Raw genomic sequence first — 20,625 nt, 5'->3', positions numbered from 1 at the left:
CAGACTAGCCTGGACAACACAGTGAGACTCTGTCTCTGCAAAAAATAAAAAAAACTAGCCAGCCATGGTGGTGCATGCCTGTAATTCCAGCTACTCAGGAGGCTGAGGCGAGAGGATTCTTTGAGCCCAGGGGTTCAAGGTTGCAGTGAGCTGTTATCTCCACCCACTGCACTCCAGCGTGGGAGACAGAGCATGACCCTGTCTCAAACAAACAAACAAACAAACAAACAAAAAGAAATAGTTTAAATAAATTACCAAGGTGACAGAATAATCATGTTGGGACTTGTAGGAGAAGAACCAAAGTTGACATTCTGTTTTCTCTGGTGCTAGAAACTCCAATCAAAATATTTATTTATATAGTATTTGAATTCATTTGCATATTGACTTTAAGAGATCCAAGATTTAATTACATAAAAAGTTAATTGGTTTGTCCCACTGCCATTGTATTTAAGCCACTATTATTAGCATTAAATACATGAATTATATAACATTGCCTTGATACTGTATTGACTGTGTCTTAATATTGACTGTGTCTGCATTTAGAATTTGTTTCACATTAGCTGCTATTGTTGTCTGGCAGGAGTAGCAGCTACATTTTTTTCCCTGAGGCCTGTATTCGTTATGGGTCAACAAAGCCTGCTCTTTGGCTGAGAATTTCTTTCTTCAATGCCTCTAAAATCCCAGTAGTGAGGTTTTCAATTTATACAGACACCAAAAACTCCTATTCTCCCCTCATTCAAGAAACTATACCTAGGATAGGTAGACTCTTCCTGCCAAAAATCACACATATCACTAAGCTGAGAAGTTTTGCTTCAAAAATTCTCCACCTTTATTAATAACATTTCTTCATGCATTTCACTCAAAGGAATTATTTGGCATGAAAATCTTCAATCTTTGCCTACTTTGTAGACATAGTCTAGATAAGAGAACTATGGGAAGTCCAAGGTGACTGATGTGGCTGAGACAGAGTCAAGAGCAAAGAGTTAGATGCCAATTGGTGGAAAATAAACTTGGCATAAAAATTAATACAAGTTGTACTTGATTTTTGGGCACGGTTTATTACAAAGTTTGCCTTGTTTGAAAACATGCAGCAGCTGATAAGTGCACTGGGAACCATAACTGAATCCCTAGTGGGCAGTGGGGGTGGGGGTGGGGAGATTAGCATTCTGTCTTTTTGCCTGAGAAACTTTCAAAAACTATTGGAAAGCCCAATTCCTGCCCTAACACAGGAAACTTATGAAATGCCTGCATTTCAAATGTTCATGTCAAAATTAGTTCATTTAGAACTTAAAGCAGCCAATATAATAAATAATCTGGATTTTCAGGCTAGCTCCAAAATGTTTTTTAAACCTCTATTAACAAATAAGTTCATAGAATGTGAATTATAATGCCAAGCCTGAAAAGAAATAGATATTGGGTAAGGATTCTGGCTGGAGACAGGAGCGGGGTTAGGGGCAGGGAGGATGGAATTTAGAAGTGGAAGAAGATGACTAAAAGTGACGTTTGGTGGCTGAGAAGCAGAGGCTGGTGGAGACTAAATAGCAGGAGCTTCTGAGATGAGGTTGGGAGATGACCTGTGACCAAGAAGCGAAGCAGCAGTTGAGACTGTACTGGCAACACAGGGCTTACCTATACTGAAAGCACTGAGAATTCCATCTTTGACATGATCTATAGGAAAGAATGGTCAGAGACGAATAAAGTATAAATTCCTTAAAATCTGTTATAAAGGCATCAAAGAACTATTATAGAAATGTGCATTCCATTTCTGTCTCTAAGCACTACCTACTCCTTCCTTCCAACCAAGTTTCCCACTAATAGAAGGAAAGAGCCACGGGGGAAGCAGTACCGTGCGAACCTCACAGGCTGTCGGGCAGCATCTCCATCTATCAGCTGCAATCACGTGGCTGCCATCTTTGATAACCTAACACAAAGTGACGAGAGCTTCAAGCATATATTAGGCTCCTAATAAATGCTAGCTGTTAGTGGTGAGCTTTTTTTTTTTAAATCTCTCCTAGAGTTAAAATTTGTAGCTAGACATCTCTTAATGTCCATTTTATCATTTTAATGTAAGACATGATTGACTGTAGTTTTTAAGAGAGCACTTTTCTCTTCTGAAAGAAGACTTAAAAGTGACTTTAGGGCTCCTCTGAGAACAAGAGAATCATATAGTAAAGGCTTTCAGGGGAGATCAAGGCAAAGTCCACTAATGTCACTCTGTGGCTTCCCACTATACTGCAGGGGAAAAGGCAGGGCTTAAGGACTTGACACTTTCAGATCTTTCTACGGGGGGGAAGAAATTATGGTGGCAAGAGAGACAGTACTTATAAAAATGAAAACAGAGAGCCCTTTAAGGAAATGTCTTTACATTACAGATTAAAGAACAGACATTCCCCTTGTCCTTTGTCATCTTGACCTTACACATTCCTAAAAATTCTATTCTGACATCAACACTCAGGATTGGTGCCTGTAAAACTGATGTGGATATTCACAATGTTGGTTGCAATTCCTTAGATTCACTTTGAATTCTTTTGTTTTTATCGCTTTAATATAATACACTTCTTATAAACATATTTCAAGTAGGCATCAGAGAAAACTGTGTTTCATTAGTCATCAACCATTTGCCAACCAACAAGCCAAACTTCAGAATTGAGAAAGGAAGATTTATCAAGTTAATGAGAGATTCAATTCCAAAAGAAGCAGGTTGTGCAGTCTCCAATGTCAGAAAGATGTGAAAAGCTTTTAGTAACTAAAGCATTTCTGTCGTTTTCTCCCCTGTCATATATCTTCCACCAGTCTCATCCTCTCACCATTTTGTTGGCAATTAGACTTTTCTGCTCTCAGTCCTGCACTCTCCCTGAAATGGAAGCCATCTCTTGTTATATCGCGACAACAGATGACAGGGAGAGGAAATTCAGCAGGAAGTGAATTTTCTTTTTTTTTTTTTTCATACTTTTTTTTATTTCAGCATATTATGGGGGTACAAATATTTAGGTTATGTATACTGCCTTTGCCACACCCGAGTCAGAACTTCAAGCATGTCCATTCCCTAGACGGTGCACACTGCACCTATTAGGTGTGTATATACCCATACCCTCCTCCCCATTCCCATCTGCCCAACACCTGATGAATGTTGTTACTATATATGCACTTAAGTGTTGATCAGTTAATACCAATTTGATGGTGAGTGCATGTGGTGCTTGTTTTTCCATTCTTGGAATACTTCACTTAGTAGAAAGAGTTCCAGCTCTATCTAGGATAATACAAGAGGTCCTAGATCACCATTGTTTTTTGTGGCTGAGTACAACTCCATGGTATACATATACCACATGTTATTAATCCACTTATGGCTTGATGGGCACCTGGGTTTTTTCCACATCATTGCAATTGTGAATTGTGCTGCTATCAACATTCTAGTGTAGGTGTCTTTTATATAGAATGTCTTTTGTTCTTTTTGGTGGATGCCCAGTAATGGGATTGCTGGATCAAATGGTAGTTCTACTTGTATCTGTTTTTTGAGGTATCTCCATATTGCTTTCCACAGAGGTTGTACTAGTTTGCAGTCCCACCAGCAGTGTATGAGCGTTCCTATCTCTCCACATCCACGCCAACATTTATTGTTTTGGGATTTTTTGATAAAAGCCATTCTCACTGGAGTTAGGTGGTATCTCATTGTGGTTTTGATTTGCATCTCTAATCATCAGAAAGTGAATTTTCTGTCTGCTTTCTCTTTGATCCAGTGGCCCATTTAGAAGTGGAAGAATATGCATTGTTTACGTGGCTTTCTTGTAAGTCTGCATAAGGTTCCTTATCTGGGAAATGGAGACAATAGTAGTAGTTATTATTATTCTTTGAAAGAGTCAGCCATTTACCTAGTCCTACTTCCCCAAGAAGAAGGAGCGTTTAGTTTCTGCTGAACTCCCTTCTTTCGTTCCCTACTCCTAAACAAAAGAACACCTTCTAGAGAGGGTTGATGGTTGACACTAGTGAGGGGTAGTGAGAATGTGAGCTTCCCAAAGTTGCCAAACACTTTGTAGTGGTTAAATTTCCAGTTTTGACAAAACTCTGCTATTTGAGATGTTACTTGTATGGATGGTGACAAAAACTCCTGATATTTGAGTTGTTACTTGTACGACTGGAGCTCAGACCCAGAGCAGAGCCTCAAACCCATTCTTCCAGGGATGAATCAAAGCACAATAACAGCCTGATAGGAAGGCAAGGGACCTTGGAGATTTCATAGCAATTCAAATAGAAGAATTCCCAGAGGCGAAAGCCATAAAATAAGCCATCACTCCAAAACGTCTTGTAAAAACAGCAGTTGCTTTTAGAAATATTTAATCCCAGATTCCACTGAAGTGCTCGTGGTATTTCCTGTTTCTGGAAACTTAGAGGAAAATTAAACTCCTGCTTGAAAGAAAGCAAGCAGAGCCAGATGTTGGTGTTGGTAATGATTTGCAGAGCCTCACATGCATGTGGCGGCAGTCAGGAAAATGCATGACAGCTGTCTGAAGCCATGGGAGCCTAATTTCTCTTGGCTAGGAAAAAAACAAAGTGTAGGAGTGTTTTGTTTATATATACAAGGGGACAGCTGAATCTAAGAGACATTATTTTGGCTTATAGAGCCAGAAACAGCAATTTAAAATATTTTTTCTATTCCTTTGACACACTTAGACCAAACCACTTATTCAAGCAATGTTTAGTATTCAACCAAATACAGTGAAATTCTAAAGGGTTTTTTTTTTTTTTTTTAGAAAATACTAGACTATTCCATTTTGAAACCAGTTATAGGCAACTCATAGTAGTTTGCTTTGTTCATATTCATAACTAGAATATTTTTCTGAAAATACATGATTGAACTTCTTGGTTAAAGAGTCTTTGGGTATACAGAAGTGATTACAACCTACTTTATCTTTCACTGCACCCCACCCCGAATCTTCTCTGGTCAAACTGTTCTGTTCTTTGGTGCTTCTTTATCCTTTGTCCTTTCTTGCTTTTGTGTTTCACTGGGTTTTTTATTCAAACCGTCCTCTCCCATCTCTGTCCTCCAAATACTAGCCATATTCTAATGCCTAATTCTTACTTCACCACATCCATGAAGTTGACCTTGCTCATCCCAGCTGGAGGAGCGTCTCCTCCTGGTAGCGTCTGTAACACCTGCTGTCTAGATCATCCACATGGCACTTCTCCTAACTGCTTTGCATCATAGATAATCAGTGTATGTATCTCAACTGCTCAATGAAACAGTAAACTCCTGAAGGCAGGCACCGTGTTTTATATTTCTTTGTATCTCCTCTCCTTCTTCCACTCCTTAACGCTCTAGTTATTTTGTACAAAGTCACAAGACTTCTGTCCACGTCCACGCTTATGATGTTGTTGACTGTAAGCACGTTGGGTGGAAGGGAGGGTGTAGGTGTGTGGGGGAGATAGAGAAAGCATGCCAGGAGCGATTCAGCTTCTAACCCTACTTGGGTTTGCAGCTCTGGGCCAATTTCAGGGTTTATCTAGTTATATACTTATTGTATCTGAGTTATAGGGTGAAGGCTTGGTCTTGAAAGCAAAAATTGAAGTCTAATTATTAGAATTGGAGAAGAAGGTAAGAACCAGATTAATATGAAGATTTACTTGATATTGAATTCTGGGCTGAGGATACTTCAGTACCCACTGCCCATTAACGTTAGTCAGGGTTGAACCCAGAGCCTGGAGAAAGATTGGGCCTATTGATGGATGAAAGATGATCATCTATGGGAACAGAAATGATAGGGGAGCAGAAAATCGGCATTATTCTTGATACCATGCCTTTCATAGGAGGTTGCTGGAGATGAGAGGTGTCAGTCACTGTGTCTACACCTCCCTATGCCACCTTCTCCTGATACCTTGTTTATAGGACACTGCTCAGGGAAGTGACCCCGGCTCCACGGAGCCCTGATGTGGTCACTGATTGCGTCAGGACTGTCACCTGATCCCAAGAGTGCCCTGATGCCAAGGGCTTAAGGGGCAGGAGTAATTAGCTAAACCAATAGGACTAGTCTCCTCTGAAATGCAGACTGGAGAAAACGGAATGGATTGGACACTCTAGGGAGGAAAATGAAACAGATATACAAGGAGAAGCAGAGACCCAATGGAAAAGAGAGCATTCCAGCCAACACAGTGCTTTTCCGGACCCTCCATAGCCTTGAATAAAGTTCCCTTTTCATTGCCCGATACTTGTAAGGCAAAGGCAAAAAAATCTAGCATACTGCTCAGTGAATGTTTATAAAATAAATGACTAGAAATAAGTTATGAATATTACTAAGCATTCATAAAACAGCATTTATATACATTTGTGATATGATAGAGAATATATCTGGTCTTTGTCCCTGGTACCTAGCATAGACCATCAAAACTCTTAAAATTTTCTGATAGAAGGGGCTTTTGTTATTCATAATTAACGCCCTTGGATGGAACCTGAACTTATGCTAATGAGGTGGGGGAGACAAATTGTGTGATTAGAAGGTTGGAACTTTCAGAGCCACCTTCAACCTTGGGGGAGGGAACAGGGCTAAAGATCAAGTTCAATAGCCTGACCAATGATTTAAGCAGTCATGCTAACATAATAAAACTCCAATAAAAAACTCAGGTCATTGAGGCTTGGGGAGCTTCCTTGTTGGTGACCATATTGGTGTGCTGGGAGGGTGATGCACCCTAGCTCCACACAGACAGAAGCTCCTGCACTCAGCACCCTTCCAGACCTTGCTCTATGTATCTCTTCATCTGCCTGTTCATTTGTGTTATGATAATAAACAAAATGGTAATCATAAGTACAGTGCTTTCTGGAGTTCTGTGAGTTCTTCTAGCAAATTATTGAACCTGAAGACGGGTTGTGGGAAAATGTTCAAATTTATAGCCAAGTCAGACAGAAGTGCCTGGGGTCCCTGCTTGCATTTAGTGTCTAGAGTGAGGGTAGTCTTATTGGGAACCTTGCCCTTTATTTATTTACTTTTTGAGACAGAGTCTCACTCTGTTGCCCGGGCTAGAGTGAGTGCCGTGGCGTCAGCCTAGCTCACAGCAACCTCAAACTCCTGGGCTCAAGCGATCCTCCTGCCTCAGCCTCCCAAGTAGCTGGGACTACAGGCATGCGCCACCATGCCCGGCTAAGTTTTTCTATATATATATTTTTTAGCTGTCCAAATCATTTCTTTCTATTTTTAGTAGAGACGGGGTCTCGCTCTTGCTCAAGCTGGTCTCGAACTCCTGAGCTCAAACTATCCGCCCGCCTCGGCCTCCCATAGTGCTGGGATTACAGGCGTGAGCCACCTCGCCCTGCCGGGAACCTTGCCCTTTAAGTTGTGGGACCTTACACCCACTCTGGATAGTGTCAGAATTGAATTGAATTGTAGGACACTCAGTTGGTATAAAACAGAATTGGTGCTGGAACACAATATTCCTTGTGCACTTAAAACCACATTGCATTTTTGTGATGTCCATTTACAGTGTTGATTAACACAGAGCAGAAATGACAACACCATCTCAAGATGAGGAAGGGAGCAATTATATCAGGTGACTATGTCCGTATCAGTCAATCTGTTGATTGATGGTCAGTGGAGGAACAAATTGTGAGATAGGGATCCCATCTCTCCAGCTGGACTGCAAGCTGCTGGGAGTCAAGTCCACGTATTCTTTATCTTTACTTCAATCTATGCCTAGTGAATTATTTTTTAAAATCCTAAGTTCTACTGAAATGCTTTATGGTTGATATGATGATGTACAAATAAGTACTTACTAGTTATAATACTCACCTTGCATTTCATTCCTATTTAATAGTCATCTCTCTGGACATTACTTTAACAACCTTTTTTCTCTCCTTATTTCACAAATAGGGAAAGCTAAGCCATAGGTGTCTGCCTAGTATCTCAGAGAAAGTCAGGACTAGACCTAAAATTAAAAATCCATTTCCTCCGAGTTTCCAAGCCTATTACTTAGTTTATCACACCCTCCTTAACTATCAAGAACTACTGGTCATGTCAGGTTCTGACCATCACGTGGAAGATCATGGTCATTGAAGTAGCCACCGAAGCTTAGAATCAGGTTCTACTATGCATCATATACACACAAGTACTTTGTCATTCATCTTAGAATTGTTCATTTAGCTTTACGTTTATGCTGGCAGCTAAACCCAGTGTCTTCTTGCCAAATTGAGTCGGTGAATCATTTATGCTGACAGGAAAGGTTAGGAATCTTATTTAATTTAGGATATGCTGTGTTAAAAGAAATAGACTTCAAACAGTGACAAAAACAGAAACAAGAAGCATTGTTTGAAAAGAAATCTCCAGAGTGTAAAAATCATTGTTTTGCTTATCTAGCAGATTAAAGCATAATTAGCCCTATTGAATTATAGCCAGACTCACTCTTTGAGTCTTCTTTATGTTATAAATCAGAACTGTAACAGTCACTTTGCAACCAGAGGTATTTTTAATGACTGGGGTATACCAGCCAACAATTTATTTCAGGTAGGAAAGCAGAGAGAGAAATCTTGTTTTATTTTATATGATTTAATGTTACTGTTCAGAAGAAATTACTTGCTTTTCTAACATACCAAACTTTTACTTTATTGCTAACAAAGTCTCTGAAAATGACAGCAACTGGAGTTAGGGAACAGTCATTACTGTGACACTCTATTTGACAACATACAATCATGTCTATTAAGAGCTTTAAATTCCCCTCAAACATGTGGTAGGAAACTTCAAACTTTGTTTAACCCAGTGCTGAGTACATAACAAGCTTAATAGTAAACATGTATTGATAGACTCATTCTCAACACATTTCTCAAGGAGCTTTATCTAAATGGCAGCAACAGAAATGTTGTTTCCTGGAGTCCTAAGTTTAGACATACTTATGACACATTCTCTAAGACGAAGCAGGTGATTTTAGTGGCTGCTTTGCAGTTAAGGGAAATGGTCTTTGTTCTTTCATTCTACCTCTGGATGAGGCCTTATTCCCAGATGCTGACCTGTGTCTGCTCCATACAAGCTCTAGTATGAGTATGTTCTTGATTGAGAGACATCTGGGTGACTTGACTTTATAAGAGAATGTCTCAGAAATTGGCCCGACTTTGATTATTTCAAGGGCATTTAATTCCAGAGGAGTCTAGATGGTTCTATTTTGAGATCCACCTATAGTGATTCTACATTTCCTTAATTCTGTAATAGTTTGCTAGCTAATTTGAACTCTTCTGGCTTAGGGACAATATGGCCCACCGTGAAACCACCCTCCTGGTACCAAAGGGAAACTGGAGGCTTGGTTGGGGAGAAAAAAGTTGCCTTGATTAGAGAGTTCTATGTTTGCTGCAATAGAACCCCAAAGCAGTTGTTCATTTTTCATAAGAGAGAGTGAGCCAATCATGCAATTCAGCCCCCATCACAGAGGGCTCTGAGGCCAGGTGACCTAGGTTTATATGCGTCTTCTGTCAGGTACTAGAATCTTAGGCAAGTTGTTTATTCTGTTTATGTATGTCTCAAGATTCCTTGTTTGTAAATTGTAACGATGGATTGTTTTATTTAATATTTAGTAATATGCTAAATACATATGCCAATACGAAGCCTAATTGTTTTTAAACATTTGGCATAGTTTGGAACGTAGAAAGTGCTCAAATCACCACCACCATGTAGTGCTTACTCTATGCTAGGCGCTGTCTGTACATGTTGTATCTGTGACTCATTTGATTTTCACCAAGACAGTAAGAGATACCTCAATCTCATTTTACAGATGGGTAAACTAAGGCCCATACTGGCTAGTAACTGTCCAAGATCATAGCTAACAAGTAGCAGATTGCCTCTACGTAGTTTAACCCAGGCCATGTAGCTCCAGAGTCCATGCACTGAGACACTATTTTTCTGCTGCTTGTCTAATAAACAAATGTGATGTTTTATTATTGTTGTTCTCCTTCCTGTAAGTCTTTCCAACTCTGTGACACAGCTATGACCTCTGCTCCCCAAGGTCTTATGTCCCAGGAGAAGCAGCAGCTGACTCCTCCCAGTGCAGCCACCATAATCCTGCGTGATTCCCATGGCAAAGGGGACTGTAGCAGGAGGAAATGCAAGTCTGCCTATGAGGAGTTATATTTTAGTTTGGATTCTGGTACTCTCCTAGCTGTGTAAACTTGAGTCACTTCTTTGGGCCTTCATTTCCTAACTTAGAAAATGACAGATTCAAACGGAAACGTTTCTATGCATCTTCCATATCTAGACTTTCACAAGAGTCTATATTTACTTAAACTTAACAAACATTTACTGAATACCTGCCAAGTGCAGAGCATTGTATTCTTTGCTGTGGATTGAAAAGAAGTGAATAAATAGAAGCCATGATCTCAATCGCAAGGAATTTTATCTAGGATGATGGATAACTGTATAAGTAACTATGAGGGAGAGCCCATGTGGCTTGGGAAGGCCTGGGCTCAAATACAGCTTTGCATTTTCCAGCTGCGTATCACCTTAAACAAATCACCTTTCTCAACCTTAATTGGCTCTTTTGTAACATGGGCTTGATAACACTTTCATTGTGAGATTTGGATCATTGTTGGTACTCATAAATGTTATTAAAAGTATTCAACAAATGCTTTGAATAAACACATTATTCCAAAGAATATAGGGATGTCAGCAGGAAGAATATATAATACAGTGAGAATTTAAAAACTGTATACGGAATCGTAGACTAAATTTCCTTTCTCCATTTTCAACATAGCCAAAGCAAGAGGTTGGATTCCAATATCCACTATAAACTCGTTAAGGCTTTAAAGTCGAGACTCTGAACAAAATTTTCCAATTAGGATCTCTTTATCTCCCTCTCTCTTTCTCTCTCTCTCTCTTTTTGAGACTTGCTCTGTTGCCTGCGCTACAGTGCTGTGGTATCAATCTAGCTCACAGCAACCTCAAACTCCTGGGCTCAAGGGATCCTCCTGCCTCAGCCTCCTGAGTAGCTGGGACTACAGGCATGAGCTATCATGCCCAGCTAATTTTTTCTATTTTTAGTAGAGATGGGGTCTCCCTCTTGCTCAGGCTGGTCTCAAACTCCCAACCTCAAGTGATCCTCCTGCCTCGGCCTCCCAGAGTGCTAGGATTACAGGCATGAGCCAGGACGCTCGGCTTCTCTCTCTCTTTTTTTTTAACAACAGAAATTTATTTTCCCAGTTCTGGAGGCTAAAGATCCAAGATCAAGGTGCCAGCAGGGTTACTTTATTCTGAGGCTGCTCCCCTTGGCTTATAGATGGCCACCTTCTTGTCCTGTCTTCACATGGTCTTTCTCCTGTGTTTGGGCAAGAGTGTGCCCCTAGTGTCTCTCTCTCTCTCTCTCTCTCTCTCTCCCCACTTATAAGGACACCACTCATATTGGATTAGGGCCCACTCTACTGGCCTCATTTTAACTTAATAAACTCTGTAAAGAACTTAACTCCAAATATGGTTACATTCTGAGGTACTGGGGGTTGAGATTTCAATATATGAATTTTGATGGAACACAATTCAATCTATAGCAGGGATAATGAAAATGTTCTAAAATTTGATAGTGGTGATGTTGCAGATCTCTGAGAATATACTAAACACCACTGAATTGTACACTTTATGAGTGAATTTTATAGTACATGAATTATATCTCAATAAAACTGTTGTGAACAAAAAATAAAAAGTAAATTAGACATAGCTCTTGCCTTCAACAAGCTTACAGACCAGTCAGGCCAACAAGAATGTAAATAGGTACTTTCAGCCCCTTGCTGGGCATGCTAGATAGAGGTGCATTTATCCCATTTTTCTTTTTTTTTTTCTTCTTTTTTAATTTGTATAAATTTAAGGGGTACAAGGGCAATTTTGTTACATGGATATATCGCATAGTGGTGAAGTCTGGGCTCAGTGTAACCATCACCCAAGTAGCGTACATTGTACCCATTAAGTGATTTCTCCTCCGTCATCACCCTCCAACCTTTCCAAGTCTCCACGTGTACACATTATTTAGCTTCCACTTAGGACCTCTTCTAGCTCATGATCTGCAGAAATGCCCTTACCCGCTTTGGCAGAGGATGTGTTTGTGTGTCTGCCTGGTGTACGTGTGATGTCTTTTGTGGAGGTGGCCAGGGATTGTACAGATTGGCTGCTATCTCAAAACCCAAATTTCTGTAAAAAGCAGCAACACGTATATAAGCAACATAAAGAAATAAAAAGTGTTTCTCAATAGTGAGCAGTAAGGGGAGAAGATTTTCTTTCCCATATCTGATATTTTCTCCCATGTAATAGAGTTCCACTAGCATAAAATGCCTGGAGCCTCTTTTCCCCCTTACTTATTCCCTCCCAGGGAGGGAGAGGGACTCAGTCTAGTTGGTGAGGTTGAAAGGAGAAATAGGGCATGTACAGCTGCATCCTCCTTATCTCATTTCGGCTCTGCCCCCTCTCTCCTGTTTACAGTGCAGAGTAGGGTCTGCTCTGGAAGAGGGGGATGTGGCTTGGTGTAGGACCCCCTGCAGCATAGAGGGGGAACCTGCCTAGTCCTACAGTGCTGTACTGGGATGCTGGCTTGCCCATCCATGGCAGTCACATCCTCTCATAACATCTTCATTGGTGATAAAAGCTATATTGTGACCTCCGTCCACCTAATTCCTCTATTTTGTAGCTTAATTTATTTGGAATTCAAGTGAGAAAAAAAGGTGTTAATTATTGAGTATTCTTGATCTCCAACATTCAAGAAGAATGTTGACCCTACCCCAGGGGGCCTCTGGAGTCCCTGCTCTGATAAATGAGCTTATACTTATTTATCTACATCGTCTTCTTTCTTCACCCCTCAAATGGTGCCATGTATTTGTCAGGGTGACTGTGGACTAATGGAACTAATTCCCACATAGACTTTGAATACCTTAAAGCTCAGTCAGTGAGTAGGGAGAATTTAATTTAATAATCCTTTCATTCTCTGCCTATGAAATATGCTCTAAAAAGATGTCAATAAATACTTTCATAATTGCAAACATAATTTTACTAAATCACTTTAATGCTAAAAGGGACTTATTATATTACATTACTGTCAGATACCCGATAGGAATAACATGCATGTTAAAATGGGGATATGTGTATGCAACATGAGGACCATGCCTCCTAACCAATTTGTAAAAAAAGAAAAAGGTGAAGTGGAAGGAGATTGAAGTTCCACTGCCGAGTAGTGGCCAAGCTGGATCCAAATGGTGGACTTATGAATGTTCTAGTTAAGCCCTGACTCTGGTGTGTTCCCTAAACACCCATCACATGGCACAGTTTACGCATTGACCACCATTAAATTCGGGGATCCCACAAAAAATGTCGGTTCAGTTCAATTCAATGAATATTTGACTCAAACTTTCTACATGCCACATTCTGTGTTCTGTCTGGGCAAAAGAGGGATGCACCAGGCAAATATGGACCCTGCTGTCATGGAGAATATCCGAAAGAACCTCACTGTCTTTGTTAGTTACATTTGTAATTGTTAGCAAAGAAATATTTTCTAAAAATAAAAGCGTCATTATTTAAATCTATGTGTTACGATTTTTATTGCTATGTTTCTTATAATGACAAAAAAAAAATGGAAAAAAAAACCCTGAATATCCATCAATAGGAAATGGTTTCATAAATTATTGTGAAATTCCACTCTATGGAATACTACGAAGTTATTTAATAAAATGAAATAGGACCACAAGAAGGATTTTGGGAAAATACAATGATATATCATTAAGAAAAAGCAAGTTATGTGTATGATTCCATTTTTGCAAAAACAACAATAGCAGTAATGCTATTTATATGTCTACTGTCTATGTTTGGTTAGCAAAGGAACAAGTAAGAAAGGTAAATACCAAATTTGCTACATCAACTGGGCAAACTTTTTAATTTAATGCAGAGAAGTAGTACTTTTCATTAAAAGCACTTAAACAAATGGTGAAATATATGTGTATATATATATATAATGTTAAGTGGAAAAAATAAAACTACATCTCAACTAAGAAAAATAAATAGGACAATGGTGGAGATGAAAATGAGAAGATGGTATCATAACAACATTTGTCTCAAGGTAGCATAATGATCATTATCAGCAAATTTTTTCTCTCCCTGTGGACACTTTCATGCACTTTTTGCTTAAGTGTGCTTTAATGTAACAATCAGGAAAAAATGAAATTTGTACAGAAATTCTTTGTGCTCTTTGACTTATTAATTTTGCTCCTAAGTTTCTTTTTAAAAATAGAACATACCAGAAGAATCCAAATGATAATAATTTTTTTTAATGTAATATAAAGAGAGACTATGCCCTTATGCCAGTAAAGATTATTTAACATGGTTTTTGGAACTTCCTTTGGATTTTCCAGTACCTTCAGCAAAATCACTGGAATATTATGCTCACTCCAGTTAAGCAAACATTTATCTTTGAGATGATCTCTGTGTGCTAACTACATTCCAGTCAAGCTGGGTAAGGCCCACTCCACACTAATCATCTACAGTATCATGACATAAATTCAAGCCAATCCAAAAATAATAAAGAATTAATAGAATACTTCTTAGGTACAAATTTATATTTTCAAACTTGAGGAGCTTAAAGCTTGAATAATGATTCTCTCTCTCTCTCTCTCTCTCTCTGTGTGTGTGTGTGTGTGTGTGTGTGTGTGTGTGTGTGTGTGTGTGAAGGGTGAGGATAAAATAGGCAATCCATCTGACAAACATTTAGTGGTTGACCACTTGTTTTATCTTCTCATCTTTGGAAAGTGCAGAGGCAGGTGTGAATAGATATTACACCAGGGGTGGAGGACACGTGCCTAGACCACTTCCGAGGCCCTGGGGTTGGTCACCAGGGAGTAGAGGCGGAGAGAAGAGAACAGAAGTACATATGGAAACGTGAGGCTTAGTTCCTACCTGGAAAATCCAAGATGCTGTTAAAGCACTTTGGATGTGGTGTAGGAAAACCTGAGATGAAGTTCTGTCACTTTCAAGTTTTTTGAACTTGAGAAAGTCAGTTAAACTTCTGAGCAGCAAATTTCTGACTTAATCTGTGCTGAATTGAAAAAAGTCATAAAAAGATAAACAGGTACTTAAAGTTATTTTGAGGATTCAAGGAGATAATATATGCAAAGGTATATTTTATAGAGTGTGAAGTTCAATACATAAATCAAATATATTAATATTCAAGCATATGTTTATATCCCTTGGGATACATAATACAGTCTCTTCTACTTGGTCATTACCCATTAAGTATTTATTAAATTTGTTTGGTGAGACATGATATATATTGGTGATGAAGTAATATTTTGGCAGCTATTTTTATTTTAAAAACCAGGATTCCCTGGGTAATGTAAAATTATAATACAGTTTTCAAACGTTGCATAGGCACAGAATACTTAGCATTGTACAATCTAAGAACTGGTGGGAGAAAGTGTGTGATCACTTGACTTAACCTTTTACTAGTGGCTGGTATTTGCTTATCTACTCTTTCCTAGATCTCCAATTCACCGAGTCAGTTGATTCACTGTGACTCATCCATTCAATTATTCAGCCTGTAAATATTTTTTGAGAACTAAGTATGTTTCAGACCCTCCCCTAGGAACAGTTGATATGATGGTGAAGAAAGACATACACACTTCTTTGTCCTTATGGAGCTTAAAGCATAGTGTGGGAGACTGATAATTGTCAGGTAATCACACAAATCATTGCAACCATGACAATTGCTTAGAAGGAAAGATACATAATTCCACAGGGGCCTGTAATTTCCATACTTGTTATAGTCATAGGTCAGGAAAGACTTCTCTGAGAGGGAGGTGCATGGATTTAAATGGCAGTTTGGATGGTAGTGTCCAGAAAGTGAAGAGGGGAGAGAAGGACATCCTAGGCAGAGGGAACAGCTTGTGCAAAAGCCCTGAGGCAAGGGGAAGCACAGCAGTATGAGTAAGTGAAAGGAGGCCAGAGTGGCTGAATTGCAGAGTTAGGGACTTGTAGGGGAAGATGAGGCTAGAGAGGTTCATGGCAGCTGAAGACCATGTAAGACCTGAAGTCTATGTAAAGGAGTTTGCAGTGTTTTCAAAGAGCATTAGGAAGCTTTAAGTAAACAGAGGTGACCAGATCTGTATTTTGAAAAAAAAAAGTCATTCTTATTATGGTGGAAGATTAGACCAAAGATGGGGCCAGGATTGATGTATTAGTTTTCTATTGCTGCTGAAACAAATCACCACAAACCCAGTAGCTTAAAACATCAGTTTCCGTAGGTCAGAGGTCTGGACACAGCCTGGGTCAACTGGGTTCTCTGTCTAGGGTCTAATAAGGTGGAAATCAAGGTATTGGCTGGGGCTGTGGTTCTAAGAACCTCAGACTCTCACGAGTTATTGGCAGAATTCATTTCCTTCCCTTGCAGCCCCTCCCATCTTCAAGGTAGCAAAGCAGGGTCAAGACTTTCGCACACTTTCAATCTCACCAACTTCCTCTTCCACGTCCTTCTTACTTCCTCTTCCACCTCCAGCTCAGCTTCTAAATGTTGGTATGATTACATTGGGCTCACCTGGATAAGCCAGGACACTCTCCCTATTTTGAAGTCAAACTGATTCATATACTTACTTAAATTTGCTAAGTCCCGTTTGCCACATAATATAAGTTATTGATAGGTGTGACATCAGGGGGCAAAGGTCATAGGGGCCAATATTCTGCCTACTACAGTTGATATAGGGACACCAATGAGTAAGTTATTCTGATAGTACAAGCAGGAGAGGTTGCTTACCTGGATGAGGCTGGCATTGGTAGAGATGGAGAAAAATGTATGCGTTAGAAGAATATTGGGGGAACGACAGAGAGAAAAGTGCAAAGGAAGGCTCCTAGGTCTCTTGCTTGCACAGTTGGATGAATGGGGAGTTCACTACTGCACAATAAAACTTGTTCCATTTCTGGACAGCTCTCATCTTGTATTTTTCTTCCCAAACCTTCAGTCTTACTGTCCCACTTCCAGCCCCTTTCCATCCTGCATGTCAAATTGTCTCAGCATTTCTTCATTTCTGTATGGAGACAGTAGCCCTGCAGAAGCTCCTGGCCTCCAACCATTGCTAGAAAAACATACCAGAGTAAGTCTGTTTCTTTAGTAATTTGCTTCTGATTGTAAATATTATACATGCAAAGATTATAGAAATCCACATACTGTAATACTGATATCTAAATCTAAGAGAACAAAAGTCCCAACCTCAGAATTAACCACTGTTTATAAATTAGTTTATCCATCTTGATATTTTCAATATATATGGATTTTCTTTTACAGAAAAGGGATAGAATATACTCTTTTATAACTGGTTTATTTCCCACAGTGATGTATCTTGACCTTATATGTCATCATATATAGATTTTTCAGGTTCTTTTTAACAGTAGCATAGCATTCCATCTTTAAGTGGATGTACCATAATTTATTTAACCTGTCTCTTATTCGTGGGCATATAGCCTGTTTTCAATTTTTGCTCTTATAAACAATGCTCTAATCCATAGCTAGGTGCAGATATCTTTGGCCACTTATGTGATGGAGCCCTGGGATTACTTTCTAGAATTGTGCACATTTAAAATTTTAATTTGTTATTACAAAATTAGTCTTCAAGAAGACCTCTGAAGTACATTTCTTTCACTAATCTGGGAGTGCCAGGTGGAGGGAGAGTTCAGCTAGCTCTACTTAGAACCAAAGAAAAGCCTGTCAATGAAAAGTCTTAGATGAGACCAAGGTTTTCTCTTCAAGTAGTTACGTAAGATTTAACAAAGATGACACATTTGACCTGGTGTTTCTGGTACTGTGTTAGGAACTGGGAATAGTGCAATGGTGTTAGAGTAATTCCTTTCCTCAAGGATGCCTGAGCCTGGTTGGTAAACACCAGGCTGGTGCACAGTGTGGAAGGAGCATGAGCAAAGGGCCAAGGTGATTACTTAAGGAATGTTTCTCATTTAAGCTGAATTGTTTTGATGAGAAGGATTTCGGAGGGAAAGAGTTTTTGTGTCTATCATTACATAGCCCAGTGGACTTGACAAAGGATAAGTTTGTTTTTGGATCTTGAGGAACAGGGTACAGGGGATGAGACTGGGAGAGCAAGTGATCTGTTTCAGTTAAGGACGCTTTCTACTGCAGGTGACAGAAGGGAATAACAACGGCTTAACCATGGAGGGGGTTGTTTTTCCTCAGATAAGAAGTCCAGATGTAGGGGGCTGAGGATTGTTTCGGTGGCCTGAGGGTGGCAGAGCCAGTGTCTCTGCAGTTCTCTTGGCCCTTCTCTTAGGGTGGCAAAATGGTCGCCTCAGTTTCTGGTCTCACATCTATGGTCAAGCCAAGAAGGAGGAAGTAAGGTAGTGGCAGGATATCTGTCCCTGCATCAGGAAAGCAAAAGCTTCCCCAGAAGTCCCAGCAATGGATTTCTGTTGCCATTTTACTGGCTACCACAGCAGTAAGAGAAGCTGAGAGCATGGAGAACAGAGTATTATAATTGGCTTAGTCCAACCAGGGCAAATGCTGGGCAGTGGGCACACAGATTCCCAGACAAAATTAAGGCTCTTACAGCCAAGAAAAAGAGGAGTATAGATATTAGGATATAATTACAGTTATCGTCTCAGGGGTTAGATTTCGAAGGGCCTTGTACACTATGCTGAGGCATGCGACCTTCTCCTTGGTATGCCAAAGGCAACCACTCGATTTTCCATATGGTTTATAAATGTTGTTGGCAGTGGCTATTCTTTCCCAAATAATTCCAAGATTCTGGACTTAGTGGGAAATTATTTCAGAGTGACAGCCCCTGATCAAATGAGCTACCCTCCTTATTTACTTCACAATATGAAAGGAAAAGATTGTGCTATCTCTTTCATCTGCAAAGATTTCCTTGGCTTCAAAAAGAATATTATAAACAAAAGCATTTCACAGGATGTGGAGATGAAAACAAATTACAAAACCAGTTTACGTATCACACTTTAGGGAGAATCATAAAGGATGAACAAACCCCTTTTTAGTTAAAAAAATCCATATTTATACACATGTGCATAATTACTATCAAGTTATTATGGATTTTGAAACATTTTTGATTAGGTGGTCAAACAGCTCAAATCAGCTCGAATGTGCCGTAGCTTTTATGGTTGGACACAGTTGTTCTTTTTTTTTAATTCAGTGTCTGTACAGACCGTCAAAAATTGCCAATGCCGACTATATTTCAAGTCATCGTGGCAGGGTGTTGGGAAAAGTTTTCAATTAGAAATAATTGCTCCTCAGATAAACCTCATTGGCAATGATACTGCCACTGCACAAAGCTAACAGTTGTTCTTAAATACAAAATAATTTTTGTCCTCATCAAATCAGAGTAGTTTATAACTACTGCTTAATATGCCATATTTCATATTCATTCACTCTGATATGTTGATATGTTTATGTTTAGTAGGGAAACAAATAGAAGCACAGAAAATCAGAATAGTTACTATTCACTTGTTAAACATCAAAAGTATTTTGGGATAAGAGAGGAGGATTATTTTCATAAATAAACTATGGCTTTTTAAAAAACTTTAGTTTTATCATAAAGCTATGATTTCATTTATGGAAATATTAGCAGAAAGATTGCAAGTCAAACTGTATTCTCTATACATACTCGTCAGGGTTGTACCCCATTGCTTATGAATAAATGGTTTTATTATTTTTTAATTAGAAAATTTTGATCATAATAAGTGTTATTTCATGTTGTTATTGATAAAAATAAAAGTGTGTAAATGTTTCAAACTTTCCATTACAAACACTTACTTGACATAATTAGTAGGTCTATACCATGCTAAATTGATGTAAGCACACCTACAGGGACACGGAAGGAAAAAAATACCATAGACAAAGACTCGGCAATGAGGAAAACACCAATATTTATCCATAACTGGGCCCCACTAAATACAAAAAATACATTGGTAATTGAGTGATTTCAAAGTAACAAGCATAATCCCTTCTCCCACAAGCATACTGGAGATGACCAAACAAAATCTGCTCTTTTTTCATCATAAAAAGCATTCCTTTTCCTTTCCCTTCCTAAGCTTACACTTCCCCACTGCCTTGTTGGTACTGACCAGTCTGTGCCGTCCTGGATATTACCCCAAAATGGGTCAGGACGGCTCATCCTTCCTGCTGTGCCTGCTGTGTCAGTCTGGGTGCTCTGCGAAGCCGAAGCCGGTGCCAAGAATGCAAGAGGATTACTTAGGGAATCGTCTGTAGAGATTACAAGGAGAGGAGTCAGGAATCGACAGAGAGAGGCTTCAGACTGTTCTGCAGACTCAATACCTAGGAAAGGAGAAGGACTGGGTGCAGAGAGCCTCAGATCGCTGCAGTTTTGAGAAAGTCTCAGCGGGCCTAGGGGAAGTCTCTAAGACTTTGAAATTTCCTATTGAAAAGCTCCCTGTTGGTCAGGAAGGGTGGCTGTGGTGTGAACCCCATTCTAGTCCCAAAGAAGTAACTGTGGATTCTCTTGAATTGACAACTGAGTGGGGCGTTCCTGTGGCCATAATACCAGCATCTTCTTCCTTCTTCTGGATCAGATCATGTCATTCCCTTCTGGAAAGCCTTCAAGAGCTCCTTGTTGGCTGCAGAATAATGCTCCAAAATCCACAGAAAGTTTCTGAAACCTTGATATGGGATTCA

At 39.5% G+C, this 20,625-nt stretch overlaps 1 long non-coding RNA gene and 1 other non-coding gene across 2 annotated transcripts; both read right to left on the bottom strand.

Annotated features, from left to right (window-relative positions):
- Positions 1-3,633: 3,633 nt before the first annotated feature.
- Positions 3,634-20,271, bottom strand: LOC123644652. Its single transcript, XR_006737203.1, has 3 exons — positions 20,058-20,271; positions 16,729-17,047; positions 3,634-3,809 (listed from the first exon to the last, which is right to left on the bottom strand). It is a non-coding gene; the product is annotated as an uncharacterized LOC123644652 (long non-coding RNA).
- Positions 19,129-19,267, bottom strand: LOC123645283. The gene has a single exon (XR_006737481.1). It is a non-coding gene; the product is annotated as a U4 spliceosomal RNA (small nuclear RNA).
- Positions 20,272-20,625: the final 354 nt, after the last annotated feature.

The sequence above is a fragment of the Lemur catta genome, chromosome 9 (genome assembly GCF_020740605.2).
Source record: "Lemur catta isolate mLemCat1 chromosome 9, mLemCat1.pri, whole genome shotgun sequence".
Taxonomy (NCBI): domain Eukaryota; kingdom Metazoa; phylum Chordata; class Mammalia; order Primates; family Lemuridae; genus Lemur; species Lemur catta.
The sequence above is the reverse complement of the archived record's forward strand: the minus strand, read 5'-3'. Positions and strand labels throughout refer to the sequence as shown.